At 52.1% G+C, this 14073-nt stretch overlaps 1 long non-coding RNA gene across 1 annotated transcript; it reads right to left on the bottom strand.

Annotated features, from left to right (window-relative positions):
• Window positions 1-714: 714 nt before the first annotated feature.
• On the bottom strand, window positions 715-13543 carry LOC309871091. The gene is made up of 5 exons (XR_014315026.1): window positions 13493-13543; window positions 12832-12993; window positions 12460-12620; window positions 6019-6130; window positions 715-1525 (listed from the first exon to the last, which is right to left on the bottom strand). It is a non-coding gene; the product is annotated as an uncharacterized lncRNA (long non-coding RNA).
• Window positions 13544-14073: the final 530 nt, after the last annotated feature.

The following is a 14073-nucleotide window of genomic DNA, read 5'->3' as shown; positions in this document are numbered from 1 at the left end:
CATTGTATATTTTCTGCTGCTGGGTCATAAGTTAAGACCATACATGTGTGGGTTAGCTTCTGAGGTTTCTCTTTTTCCTTTCCTTTCTCTTTCTTTCCTTTTTTCTGGTCTTACGGTTTATTTGTTGGGAGAATATTTTTCCTGTCGGAATATATGCAGTGTGGACTTCATTGATGATGTCTTCATATTCTTTGTTAGGCCTTTTCTCTGACATCTGTGTTTTTGTAAATTAGTTGCTGGATCTATAGCTTTGAACAGGTTGAACATTTGGGCAGAAGTACTTAAGCAGTATTCTGTTCTTCCTTCAAACACCAGATCATGTCTGATTGTCTTCTTTTGTGATGTTCTCAGTTGGGATGAGGGATATCAATGTTTCCTTTTCTGTGGTAGGTTTATTAAAGTGAATTTATTTTTCTTGAAAGTGTGAATTCTAAGGCACCCTTACTTTATAATATATATTTATATAAAACATCATGTTTAAAGAAATGCATTTATTGTAAGCAACAGATGGGACAGGACATAAATATTATTAATTCCCACTCAGTGTTAAGAATTCTATTGATCAGTTTCCAAGCTTTCTAGTGTGTTCCATTGACCTGTGTGTCTATTTTTATGCCAGTCCTGTACTGTTTTGATGACAACAGCTTTGTAATCTAGCTTGAAATTGGGAGTGTGCTGACTCCTGGTCACTTAGTCACTTGTTGGCGTGATTGCTTTTTTTATCAGTGAGGTTATTTATTTATTTATTTTTACTTTACATTTGTATTCTACATGTTTTTCTTTCACTTCCTTTTTTAATTGATCATATAATGTGTTACTTGTTTCAAGGGTACAGGTTTGTGATCCTTCTGTTTTACACACCACACAGTACTCACCACAGCACATACCCTTCCCATGACATCACGGCAACCTCATTGCTCCATACCTGTCCCCCTCAGAATCCCTGTTTGTTTCCTGAGTTTACGTGTCTCTTATGCTTTGTCTCCCTCTCTGGTTTAATCCTGCTTCCTTCTTCCCTCTCTTCCTCTATGATCCTCTGTCTTATTTCTTAAATTTCACATATTATCTATGAAATAAGGGGGGCTGCTGATGCTGGCGGATGTCTTAAGGCTGTGTGCAGGTTTTTCCAGCTCCAAATGGCATGGTTTCCTTCTGGGGGTCAGGTGGAGTCCTGTGGTTTGTCTCAGGGGGTCCCCAGTCTGGAAGGCTTGGGAGCCAGGACTCTGGGTTAGAATTAGGACCAAGGGGCATGGCTGGTTTTATCTGCCAGAGCTGAGGCCAGCTTCCTGGGTGGCAGAGTTGAAGGCGTGGGTCAGGATGTGTGTCAGGCTGTGGGTTTGTGTCCACCGGGGTGGCTGAATGTGGGGGGATGGCCTCAGGGTGGCACGGAGGTGTCTCATACTCTGCAGGTTTTCCACAGCAACAAATGGCCTGGTTTCCTTCTGCGGGGCAGGCAGAGTCCTGTGGTGTGGCTCAGCAGTCCCCAATCTGGAGGGCTTGGAACCAGGCCTCTGGGGATGCTAGCCTGAAAACGCAACCTAGTGTAAGTGTTAGGGCCTAGGGGCATGGCATACCTGATCTGCAGGCATTGAGATGAGCTCCCAGGAATCTGAGTTTAGGGTGGGGGTCAGTCTGAGTGGCACCCTGTGGGTTGTATCCAGGGGCCTCCAAAAGTCAGGGTGGCCTGAGGGCAACATAAAGGTTTCTCCAACTCTGAGGGTTTTATGCAACTCCAAATAGTATAGTTTCCTTCTGGGAAGCAGGCAGAGTCCTGTGGTGTAGCTCAGGGGTTCTTAGTCTGGAGGGCTTGTGGGCCTGGCCTCTGGGGAAAGAGGCCAAATGGGCTGAGGTGAGAGCAGGTATCACAGACTGTGGGTTTGTGTCCAGGAGGGGGGGCACACAGACTCCTGCAGTGTGGTTCAGGGGTCCTTAATCTGGAGTACTTGGGGCCAGGCCTCTGGGGAGGGAAGCCTGAAAACCAACCAAGGGTTAGAATTAGGGCCTAGGGGCAGGACAGGCCTGATCTGCCCACGCAGAGGTGAGGTCCCTAGGGGGCTGAGTTGTGGGTGGGTGTCAGGTGAGTGTCGTGCTGCGAGTCTGTGTCCATGGTGGCAGCTAATTGGGGGTGGCCTAAGGGGGCCATGCAGGTTTCTCCTGCTCTGAGGGTTTGTGATATTCTAATTGGAATGGTTTCCTTCTGGGTGGCAGGCAGAATAATGGTGTGTGGTGCAGGGGTCCCCAATCTGGAGGGCTTGGGAGCTCAACCTATGGGAAGGAAGTCTGAAAATGCAAGTAGGGCAAGGTTTAGAACCTACAGGAATGGCAAGCCCGAATTTGCGGTGCTGAGGCATGCTCTCTGGGAGGCTGATGAGAGTATGGGGTTTACCCGTGTTCTGAGCAATGTGGTCTGTATGCGGGCCTGACATTTAGAGCACTTTCTTACACGATTCAGGTTGTGACCACTTGGGAACACAGGCAGGGCCTGATGGCACCCGTGAGGGCCCCTGTCGCTGGGACAGAGTTCACCAAGTGTTCTGGTCAATTCTCATGAGTTCCCGACCAATTCTCACGAGCTATCCATAGTTCAAACTGATAATGACCACAACACACAACTGGAGAGAAAGCAATCCAAACACGGGGCGTGTGCATGGCCAGAATCACCCCCCAATGCTGGCCAATTCTCACGAGCTTCCTTCCCAAATCGATATGGATTTGGTCAGTATGCTCGTGAGAATTGGCCAGAAAACCCCTGGCGAACATGCTTTTGGCAGCACAGGCCCGCAGGGCTGCCACCTACACCTGGCCTGGGGTCCCGAGTGGTCACGGCTCAAACCCTGCAAGAAAGCCCTCTATGAGCCAGGCGCATGCACCGCCAAGAACGCCTTCTACTCAGTCCACTCTGGTGCTCACCCCAGGGCTGGCAGATCGGGCCTGCAGTGCCTCTAGGCCCTTGCCCTAACCCTCAGTTGGGTTTTCAGTCTCCGTCCCCAGGGCCCTGTCCACTGAGCCATCCAGGTTTGGTTTCCACCTCCCCCACCAGACCCCCACTGGGAGGGCTCTCCTGAACCATTCTGACAGCATGTTACCTGCAAACCTGGGGAAACGGGCCACAATGCTGAGTGGGGGCCCGGCTTCTGGGCCTGTTACCACCACTCTTGAGCCTGGGGACACAGACTATACAGCTCACCACTCCCTCCCGTAAAAACAAACCTCAGTGCCTCACCTTTCAGGGTCTCTCACCCAGCATCTCACCACTGCCCTCAGAGTCAAGAGGCTGCATGGACTCCTCGTAAGGCGCGTTTCCCACTGCAGCTCGCCACTGCCTCCAGTGGTGGCAAGCAGCATTGCCATGCCTTCCAGGGACTCTTGCACCAGGGCTCACCACTCCCTCCAGTGGTGTGAACTGGCACTGCCGGGCCTGCCAGCGTCTCCTAATGCAGCTCACAACGCCTCAACAGATCTAAAGCCACTGGGGCACTGCATCGCCAAATTGGGGACCTCTGAGCAAAACACCAGGAGTCTGCCTGCCACCCAGGAGGAAACCGTGCCGTTCGGAGCTGCACAGAACCCTCAGATTGGGAGAAACCCGCATGCCTCCCTGAGGCCACACCCACCTTCAGCGGTCACCTTCCCCGCACCCCACAAAACCCAGAGCCTGACACGCACCTGACCCCCGTCCTCAACTCAGCCCCCTGAGGATCCCACCTTAGCGCCAGCAGATCAGGCCTGCCATGTTCCTAGACCCTAACCCTAACCCTAGGTTGGGTTTTCAGTCTTCCATCCCCAGAGACCGGCCCCCAAACCCTCCAGGTTGGGGACCCTTGAGCCACACCCCAGGACTCCGGCTGCCACCCAGGAGGAAACCATGCCGTTTGGAGCTGCGCAAAACCCTCAGAGTGGGAGAAACCCACATGTCCCCCCTGAGGCCACCCCCACTTTTGGTCCCCCACCAGGCTGCAAACACAGAGGCTGATGCTCAGCCGGACCTCCTCCCTCAACTCTGCCCCTGGAATTCTCCCCTGTGCAGGGGGTCTCACGGGAGCCGCGTCGGCCTGGCCTGTGGTCCTGGATGGCCGTGACAGGCACCTAGCAAGAAAGCACTCTAGACCACAGACGCCAGCGTGGCCCGAATTGCCGCCCAATGCCGGCCAATTCTCACGAGCTTTCTGCCCCAATCAGTATTGATTTGGGCACAAAGCTCGTGAGAATTGGCTGGAGAACCCCTGGCGAACTCGTTTCTGGTGGCGAGGGCCGGCAGGGCTGCCGTCTAGGCCTGGCCCGGTGTCCTGAGTGGTCAAAGCCCAAACCCTGCAAGAAAGCTCTCTAGGAGCCGGGCGCATTCGAGGCCAAGGCCTCCCGCTACTCAGCCCCCTGAGGTGACTGCCTCAGCACCAGCAGATCGGGCCTACCATGCCCCTAGGCCCAAACCCTAACCCTAGTTTTGGTTTTCTGGCTTCCATCCCAAGAGGCTAATCCCCAAACCCCCCAGACTAAGGACTCCTGAGCAACACCCCAGGATTCCGCCCACCCCGTGGAAGGAAACCGTGCTGTTTGGAGCTGCACCAAACCCTCAGAGTGGGAGAAACCTGCATGCTCCCCTAAAGCCACCCCTACCATCGGCGGCCCTCCAGCCACAAACCCTGATTCTGCCGGGTTGCCCGATGTATGTCCTAAATTCAGGCCCAGGGGGATCCTGCCTCAGATTAGGCCTGCAATGCCCCCAGTCTCTAACTCTAACCCTGATATGTGTTTTCATGCCTCCATTCCAAGGGACCTGGCCCCCAAGCCCCCCGGATTAAGGACCCCTGAGTGAACACCCTGACTCCACCCACCACATGGGAGGAAACCTTGAGCTTCGGAGCTGCGCAGCACCCTCAGATGGGCAGAAACCTGCACACCTCCCTAAAGCCACCCCCACCATCGGCGGCCCCCCTGGCCATAAAGCTGGATTCTTGCTGCCCTCAACTCAGCCCTGAGGGAAGTCTGCCTCAGAGCTGGCAAATAGGGCCTGCAATGGCCCTAGGCCCTAACCCTAACCCTAGGTGGGGTTTTCAGGCTTCCATCCCAAGAGGCTTGACCCCCAAACCCCCCAGATTAAGGATCTCTCTGTGACAACCCAGGAATCTGACCTCCATGCAGGGGGGAAATGTGCTGTTTGCAGCTCCACAGTTCCCTCAGAGAAGGAGAAACCTGCATGCCCCTCTAAAGCCACCCCCACCATCAACAGTCCCCCTGGCCAGAGACCCCGATTCTACCGCACTGCTGGACACATTCCCTCAACTCAACCCTGAGGAGAGCCTGCCTCAGCGCCAGCAGATTGGGCCTGCCATGCCCTAAGACTATAACCCTAAGTTGTGTTTTCAGGCTCCTTCCACAGAGGCCTGTCCCCCAAGCCCTATATATTGGGAACCTTGGAGCATACTGTAGGAGTCCACCTGCCATCCAGCAGGAAACCAGTCCGTTTGGAGCTGCGCAGAACCCTCAGAGCTGGAGAAACCTGCATGACCTCATGAGGACTCCCCCACGTTCTGTAGCCCCCGGCTACAAACCCGGAGCCTGATGTGCCGCCTGACCCCCATCCTCAACTCAGCCCCTCGGGGAACCCACCTCCAGACCAGCAGTTGGGCCTGCCATGCCCCTAGCTCAGCTCTCCTCAGGGACCCCTGTCAGCTCTAGGCAGACAAGGAACTCGTCTGCAACAAAGCTCTGGGATCCGCCCCCCCACCTCCTTCTTCTAAATTTACACTGGCCCAGGGCTTCCATGAGAAAGGGGGAAGGCTACCTACTGAGTGCTTAACACCTCCTTTCCTCTTCTGTCCTATTTCTCTTCACTTACTTTTGTACCTGGGCAAACTGGAAGGAACATATCAATGGAACATCAACGTGCTCTGAGATCTGAATCGTTCATTGCAGCTTTCTGAGGGCTCCTTATGCAATAAGAAACTAGTGTATTCTATCACAGTGTGCTTGAAAATGATCATCTACAGACTAGGAGAGTGAAAGTCACTCCATTTTTACCTCACTCTTCAGGAAGCAGAATAGGGTCTTTTCTTCATTGACTTCAATCCCAATTCATTTCCATGCGGTGTTAATTCCTTTGATTCAGGGGTAGGATTTTGTGATTCCTCACCTGCAAGAACACCCAGAGCTCATCACAACAAGTGCCCTCCCTAATAGCCATCGCCCACTGAGCCCATCCCCCCAACCCCTTCCCTCTAGCAACCCTCTGTTTGCGCTCTAAGGTGGAGTCTGTTTCTTCATTGGCCTATCTGTCTCCCCTTACTATGTTCATCTGTTTTCTTTCTGAAAATTCCATAGGCGTCAAGTCATAGGGTGTTGGTCTTATCCTACTGATTTTGTGGAGCTTAATCCACTCTAGATCCATCCACATCCAGCAGATGGTAAGATTTCATTCTTTTTGAAGCTGGGTCCTATTCCATTGTGTAGAGATAGAGCCAGAGGTAGAGATGCAGATCACCCACATCTTCTTTCTCCATTCTTCAGTGAATGGACATTGGGAGTCCCTCCATACTTCTGCTGTTGTTGATAATGCTGCTATAAACATCACGGTGCTTGTACCCTATCGAATATGCATTTTTGTGTCCTTTGGGGCAATACCTAGGAGTGCAATTTCTGGATCCTAGGATTGTTCAGTTTTTAGCTTTTGGAGGAACCGCCATACTCTTTTCCACAGTGGCTGCAACAGCCCATATGCCCACCGACAGTGCAGGTGGGTTCTGTTTTAAGCAGAACATTACCTGCCAGCAATTTCCTGAGGAGGAAATGGAAAACCTGTGGGATAATCTGACTCACCCAGCATCAGGCAAGAAATTCACCCCAGGGTTCCTGACAAGCTCCTTGAAGCCACCAGCATGCCTCTATCCAGAAGAATTCCCAAACACTCTCCTTCTGACTTCACCACTCACGAAACTAGGTGTCCCTGGCCCGAATTCCCGTGGTTGCAACACACACCTAGCCAGAAAGCACGCTCAACAGCAGATGTGAGTGTGGCCTGAATTGCTGTACAATGCCAGCTAATTCTCACGAGCTTTCTGTCCAAATCAATATCGATTTGGACAGAAAGCTCGTGAGAATTGGCTGGAGAACCCCAGCGAGCTCCCTTCTGGCTGCACAGGCTTCAGGGGAGCCAACTGGGCCTGGCCTGAGGTCCTGAGTGGTCACACCCCGAACCGTACAAGAAAGCACTCTAAAAGTCAGGTGCACACATGGCCAAAACCTCCCTCTATTCAGCCCCCTGGGGTGCTGGTCTCAGCACTGGCATATCGGGCCTGCTATGATCCTAGACCCTAACCCAAACCCTAAGTTGGGTTTTCAGGCTTCTGTCCCCAGGGACCTGTCCACCAAGCCCTCCAGTTTGGGGACCCCAAAGCCACACCCCAGGAGTCTGCCTACCATCACATGGAAACTGCCATTTGGAGCTGTGCAGAACCCTCAGACCAGAAGAAACCTGCGTGCCTCCCTGAAGCCACCCCCAAACTCGGCGGCCCATCCCAGCCACCAACCTGGAGACTGACACACTGCAACACCCCTGACCTCAACTCAGATGCCCAGGGACCCCGCCTCAGTGCCGGCAGATCGGGCCTGCCATGCCCCGATGCCCTAATGATAAGTTTAGTTTGGAATTTCAGACTTCAGTCTCCAGAGGCCTGGCCCCCATACCCTCCAGATTGGGGAAACCTGAGCCACACCCAAGGAGTCCACCTGCCACCTAGGAGGAAAGAGTGCCGTCGGGAGCTCCGAGAAACTCAGAGCAAGAGAGACCTGCATGACACCCTCAGGCCACACTCAGCTTCAGCGCCCACATGCCAAAAACCAGGAGCCTGATGCTCAGTCTCGCCCCCTCCCTGAAACCCGCCCCCAGGGAGCTCTCCTCTGCGGGGGCTGTCTGGAGCCACGTGATCATGCCTCGAAGTCCCGCAGGACCCCAACAGGCACCTAGCGAGTACGCACTCCCAGCACAGCACGGGCGGGCAGCCTGAATCACCGCCCAATGCTGGCCAATTCTCACGAGCTTTCTGCCCAAATCCATGTCAGTTTGGGCAGAAATCTTGTGAGAATTGGCCAGAAGCCCTGGCAAACTCGCTTCTGGCAGCGGGGGCCTTTGGGGGAGCCGCCTGGGCCTGGCCTGGGGTCTCGCATGGTGTCCCCTGAAGCCTTCGAGAAAGCACTCTAAACACCATGTGCAGGTGTGGCCCAGGTCGCCTCTAAATGCCAGCCAAACCCCCTCTCTACTCAGCACCCCAGGGAGCCAGCCTCAGCACTGGGAGTTGGTCCCTGCTAGGCCCCTAGGCCTGAACCCTAACCCGGGGTTGGGTTCCCAGGCTTCCGTTCCCAGAGGCCTGGCCCCCAAGCCCTCCAGATTGGGGACCTCTGAGCCACACCCCAGGAGTCTACCTGCCCCACACCCCGATGGAAACCATGCCTTTTGGAGCTCCACAGTACCTTCAGAGTGGGAGAAACCTGCATGCACCCCTGAAACCACTGCCACTGTCAGCGGCCCCCTGGCCAAAAACCTGCAGCCTGATGCCCCATTTGACCCCACCCTCCACTCAGCCCCAAGGCGTTACTGTCTCAGTGCTGGCAGATGGGGCCTCCCATGTCCCTAGGCCTTAACCCTAGGTCTAGGTTGGTTTTTCAGACTTCCATTCCCAGAGGCCTGGCCACCCTAAGCCCTCCAGGTTGGGGACCCCTGAGCCATAATGCAGGACTCCACTTGCCACCCAGGAGGAAACCATGCCTAGGTCCTCACACTAACCCTTGGCTGGGTTTTCAGTCTTCCATCCCCAGGGGCCTGTCCCTGAGCCCTCCAGATTGGGGACCCCGGAGCCATACTCCAGGAGTCTGCCTGCTGCCCAGGAGGACACCGTGCCATTCGAAGTCACACAGAACCCTCAGACCAGGAGAAACCTGCATGCCTCCCTGACATTCCCTGAACCTCTGTCAGCTCCTCCTGGCCACAAAACCCAGAGGCTGATGAACCACCTGATCCCGGTCCTCAACTCAGCCTCCCAAAGATCCCGCCTCTGCACTGGCAGATCAGGCCTGCCATGTCCCTAGGCCCTAACCCTAACCCCAGAGCTCTCCAGACTGGGACTCCTGAGCCACACCCCAGGACTCTGCCTGGAACCCAGGAGGAAACTGTTCCATTTGGAGCTGCAAACAACCCTCAGAGTGGGTGAAACCTGCACACCCACCTGAGGCCCCTCTCTCCCCGCAAAATCCTGCAACCTGACATTCAGTCTGAGCCCCGCCCTCAACTCAGCCCACTGGGAGCTCACCTCAGCACCAGTGGATTCCCCTAAGCCCTAACCTTAGCCCTAGGTTGGGTTTTAGGCTTCAGTCCCAGAGTCCTGGCCCCCAAGTCCTCCATATTCAGGATCCCTGAGCCATACTACAGGACTCTGCCTGCTCCCCAGAAGGAAACCATTTGGAGCTGCATAAAACCCGCAGATCGGGGAAACCTGCATGCCCACCTGAGGTCGCCCCCACATTCGGTGTACTCTCGGACACAAACCCGCAGCCTCAACTCATCCTGAACCCCACCCTCAACTCAGCCATGTGGGAAGCTCGCCTCAGCTCTGGCAGATCAGACCAGCCATGACCCTTGGCTCTCATTCTAACCCAGAGTCCTGGTTCCCAAGGCCTACAGATTGGGGACCCCTGAGTCACACTGCAGGACTCTGCCTGCCCCCCCAGAAGGAAACCATGCCTTTTGGAACTGTGCAAAATCCTCAGAGCTGGAAAAACCTGCATGTCCCCCTAAGGCCTCCACCACTATCGTCGACCCCCTTATTTCATTGATGATATGCAGAATTTAAAAAGTGAGACAGAGGATCAAGGGGAAGAGAGGAAAAAGGAAGCAAGATGAAACCACAGAGGGAGACAGAGCCTAAGAAACACTTAAACTCAGGAAACAAACAGGGATTCTGAGGGGGAGGGGGTGGGGTGTTGGGGTGGCTGGTGATGGTCATGGGGAGGGATGTGCTGCGGTGAGTACTGTGTGGTGTGTACAACAGAAGGATCACAAACCTTTGTGCATGAAACAAATAACACATTTCATGATCATAATAAAAAAGAAGTGACAGAAAAACATGTAGAATACAAATGTAAACTAAGTAAAAATAAATAAGTAAATAATCTCATTGATAAAAAAAGCAATCAAGCAAACAAGCGACTAAGTGACCAGGAGTCAGCACACTCCAATTTCAAGCTAGAGTACAAAGCTGTTGACATCAAAACAGTATGGGACTGGCATAAAAACAGACACACAGGTCAATGGAACACAATAGAAATCTCAGAAACTAATAATCATAGTACTTTTGGCAAAGTTTATTCATTCATATATTAAAGGCATACTTACACTTAGCTCTGATAGAATTATTAACTCTGAATGGGAGTTAATAATATTTATGTCCTGTTCCAACAGTGGCTTCCAATCTTTAAAAGATTTTATTTGTTTATTTGTTTATTTGTTTATTTGACAGATCACAAGTGGGCAGAGAGAGAGGGGGAAGCAGGCTCCCTGCCGAGCAGAGAGCCCCATGCAGGGCTCCATCCCAGGAGCCTGGGATCATGACCTGAGCCAAAGGCAGAGGCTTTAACCCCTGAGCCACCCAGGAGCCCCAATAAATGCATTTCTTTAAACATGCTATTTTATATAAATATATATTATAAAATACAGATGACTTAGAATCCACACTTTTTTTTTAAAGATTTTATTCAGTTATTTGACAGACAGAGATCACAAGCATCAGAGAGGCAGGCAGAGAGAGAGGAGGAAGCAGGCTCCCTTCCAAGCAGAGAGCCCGATACGGGACTCGATCCCAGGACCCTGGGACCATGACCTGAGCTGAAGGCAGAGGCTTAACCCACTGAGCCACCCAGGCGCCCAAGAATCCACACTTTTAAGAAAAATTAAATTCGTTTTAATAAACATACCACAGAAAACGAAATATAGAAATCCATCATCACAACTGAGAGCATCACAAAAGAAGACAATCAGACACAATCTGGTGTTTGAAGGAAGAACAGAATACTGCTTAAGTACTTCTGCCCAAATGTTCAACCTGTTCAAAGCTATTGATCAGCTACTCATTTACAAGAACACAGATTTAGGAGAAATGTCCTAACAAAGAGTATGAAGACGTCACCAATGAAGTCCACACTGCCTATATTCTGACAGGAAAAATATTTTCCCAACAAATGAGCTGTAAGACAAGAAGGAAGGAAGGACAGATGGGAGGAAGCAAAGAAAGAAGAAAAAAAGAAAAGAGAAGAGAAGAAAAGAAAAAAGAGAAACCTCAGAAGCTAACCCACACATGTATGGTCTTAACTTAAGACCCAGCAGCAGAAAATATACAATAGGGACAGGACTGTGTCTTCAGTGAACGGTACTGGGAAAACTGGACACTAAGTGCAGAAGAATGTGACTACATCACTCTCTTACACCACACATACAAGTTATGAATGGTCGAACTGAATCCATAAACCTCCAAGAAGAAAAAAAAGGTAGTAAGTTTCTTCATACTGGTTTTGGGGAAGAGACTTTTACATCAGACACCAAAAGCAAAGGCAACAAAAGCAAAAATAAACAAGTGGAAGGACATCAAGCTGAAATTTCTGCACGACAAAAGGGACCATCAAACTCTGAAAAGGCAACACCCCCCAATGAGAAAAGATATCTGCAAACTGTAAGTGTGAGAAGAGGCTAATATCCAAAATACGTGAAACACTCCTTCAAATCCAAACAAAAATGTAAAAGCTGGGGAGAATATGTGAATAGCTACTTTCCAAAGACGGCAGACAGGTGACCTACAGACACAGAGAAAGTTGTTGAACATCACTAATTGTCCTCAGGGAAACAGAAGTCAAAACCGGAATGAGCTATCAGCTCACAACTGTGGGTAGGGCAATCGTCCCAGAGACAGACACCACGGGGACCCTGTGCACTGCTGGTGGGAATGGAAATTGGTGCAGCCACTGTGACAAATGCTGTGGAGATTCTGGGAAAAATTAATACAGCTACCACATGACCCGGTATTTGCTCTTCTGAGTATTTCTTTGGTGAACACAAAAACATGCCCCCCAAAAGAGAGATGCACTCCCATGTTCACGGCAGCATTATTCACAGTAACCAGACATGGAAACATTGACCTTGGGAGCATTATGCTAAGTAACTCAGACACAGAAAGACAGACACCAGAGGCTCTCATGGACATTCCACGTGGAAAAAAAAAAAGTACTGAATGCAGGTTTTCCCTGTGATATTCTACCTGCAGGGAAACTAAGGAACTCTCGCACCAAATCCAGAATGTGGACAGCTACTCCAGTCTTACTTCATGGCTCAACTAGAGAAGAGAGAAAAGTCCAGGAGGTTTTGGGTTAAAAAGAAGTTTTACCTCCAGTCCTGACATGTCAGTGACATTGTGCCCAATGTACCTGCGGCTTTCTCAGAACGCTGACGTCCTGTGATGAGCTGCGTGACTGACTCAGATGCTGTTGTTCAAAACTTTGGGTCTCATGGAGCCAAATCAGAGAAGTGTTGGCAGGTGGGGATGAGAAGGCTCCTCTGACCTAAGCCGGCGCACCTGCTTCTGTTCCTGGGAGAAGAGAAAACACATACTTCTTTTCTTTTTTTCTTTCTTTCCTCTTTTTCTTTCTTTCTTTCTTTTTTTTTTTTCTTTTTTTTTTTTTTTTTGGAAACACATACTTCTTTCTTAAGTAGTAATTATCAATATTCTAAGGTAGACAAATTACTTTGTCTTTCTTGGAAGAATGAAATCATCCTTCCAAATGAACACCTCAACTCACCTGTTCCTCATGCAACTTGAGTGGGGTCTGGTTTCCTCCGGCTTCCAGGCCCCCACCTGGTGGATGCTTCTGCAGGATCCTGACAGCCCAGTACCATCATTCCCTGGGAACTTGGACAATGCTGAAACTGGGGGATGGCTCTGGGGCTCGTTAGCGCCACACCTGTGCCGGGACGGGCAGGAACCTGGAGGACCCTCCTGCACAACCCTGACAGCCCATAACCACCAACCCCGTGGACAGGACGCAAAATTCTGGAGCTGGGGAACTGCTCTGGGGCTTGTTAGTACCACACCTGTGGGGGGTGGGGAACAGGGGACACCCTGCTGAACTCGGGGTGCTGCTCAAGGTCCATTACTTGCTCTGTGTCAGGGGACGGGTGGCACCCCACTGAAGTTAGGGACTGTGTGCTGTCTTTACATGCACTCTTCCTGGGGATGCAGGAAACCTTGAAATGTCCACAACCCATCCTACAAAAGCTTGGTGAGCTGGCGCCCTGGAGTTCAGGGATGTGGGGGACAGGGCCAGCTGAAGGACATCGGGCAGTTGAGACTTTCAAGGGAAAAAAGAAAACCCATCTGAGTACCCACGATGAACTCGCTTCAGGTGCCCTTCAAGGACCCTACCCCGCTGGAGACCCACACAGCGCACAGCCCAAACTCACCAAGCCAGGACCCAAGCCCAGGACCTCTCCCAGCGTCCCTTTGCCGCCCCGCTGCTGCAACTTCTGGCAGCTCTGGGTCCGCCCACGGAGGAAACAGCTCCACACCACATGCTAATAAGTTGGTCGGGAAGGCTGGTGCCCATAGTCTATTGGATGCCGCTCTTGCCTGTACCAAGCGACCCGCCCTTAGTGCCTCCCTGCTTTTGCAGGTATTCTCGGAGGCAGAGCCTCCTCGCTCAAACACCTGGCTCTGAGGGACAGGCATGGGCAGGTCGTGGGCAGAGCACCCCCTCCCCCAGACATCTGCCCCCTTCCAGGGACCCCTCTGGCTGCAGACCACCCTCAGACCCTGCCCCTCCCCATCCAGCACGAGCCCTACCTGCAGAGCTGTTCCTGGCTCCTGGCAAGGTCAGGAGCTCTCAGACCTTCCCAGGTTTGGGCTTTAGGAAATGCAATGGTTGGGGCGCCTGGGTGGCTCAGTTGTTAAGCGTCTGCCTTCAGCTCAGGTCATGACCCAGGGTACTCAGTGTACTCGGATCTAGCCCCACATCTGCCTCCCTGCTCAGTGGGAAGCCTGCTTC

Source organism: Mustela nivalis, assembly GCF_964662115.1.
Source record: "Mustela nivalis genome assembly, chromosome: 8".
Classification (NCBI taxonomy): Eukaryota; Metazoa; Chordata; class Mammalia; order Carnivora; family Mustelidae; genus Mustela; species Mustela nivalis.
The sequence above is the reverse complement of the archived record's forward strand: the minus strand, read 5'-3'. Positions and strand labels throughout refer to the sequence as shown.